The sequence below is a fragment of the Physeter macrocephalus genome, unplaced genomic scaffold (assembly GCF_002837175.3).
Source record: "Physeter macrocephalus isolate SW-GA unplaced genomic scaffold, ASM283717v5 random_11568, whole genome shotgun sequence".
In the NCBI taxonomy this organism is placed as follows: Eukaryota; Metazoa; Chordata; class Mammalia; order Artiodactyla; family Physeteridae; genus Physeter; species Physeter macrocephalus.
Window position 1 is genome coordinate 1 of NW_021156852.1, and position 760 is coordinate 760.

The window sequence follows — 760 nt, forward strand, 5'->3', positions numbered from 1 at the left end:
GCGGACAGTGGCCCGTTTGATTTCTCTCCTCATCAAGAGAACCCAAACCCGAATCTGGTATCCCGAGCAGAACAGGACAAAGAAGCCTGCCCTCGGCCAGGAATCCTGCTCTGACCCTGAGCATACAGACTGCTGTTTCTCTGAGGGCACAAGGCAACGACCAGCCGGTGGGGGCGGCCTGGAGAACCCTAGTGCCGACGACAGGACCACCAATGGCTCACGCTTCCTCTCCTACCCGCCTGCTCCACCATGGCAGGGGACAGCAGTCCCTGTGACGGCACGTTGTCCCTATCCTTCCCACCTGGATTGGAATCCCAGGCTCCTCTCACAATGGCTCTTCTACCCAAGAGTTGGCCACAACCTTCCACTTGAAAAACGTGGCTGTGGACACCAACGGCAGCAAATGCACTGTGAACCACTCTCTACTTTACTTTTGGGAGCCAAGTGCTGGACCTCAGTTACGATGAGGAGACGGTATGGATTTCTCAATCATTTTGTTCAGATTTCCAAGGAATGCATTTGTGGGACACATCATCGATCCAAGCACATGCTCAAACGCTGTACATGCAAAGTTGCAGATTCCACCATAGGAAGGCCAGTGAGCTGAATCATATCAGCATATGGAAGTGGCCAGAGCCGAGCCATGGGCAGGAAATGCAGCCAGTTCTCAGGGAATCGAAGCTCGTGTTCCCCGAGAAAAGGCCAGAAGGTGAGGGTGTAGCCACGGTTCACCAGTTCTCGTGGCCAAAACTCTAGGTTT

At 53.9% G+C, this 760-nt stretch overlaps 1 non-coding gene across 1 annotated transcript; it reads right to left on the reverse strand.

Moving 5' to 3' along the window:
• Positions 1 to 449: 449 nt before the first annotated feature.
• On the reverse strand, positions 450 to 541 carry LOC112063316 (small nucleolar RNA SNORD116). The gene has a single exon (XR_002890951.1). It is a non-coding gene; the product is annotated as a small nucleolar RNA SNORD116 (small nucleolar RNA).
• Between the last annotated feature and the right edge of the window lie 219 nt (positions 542 to 760).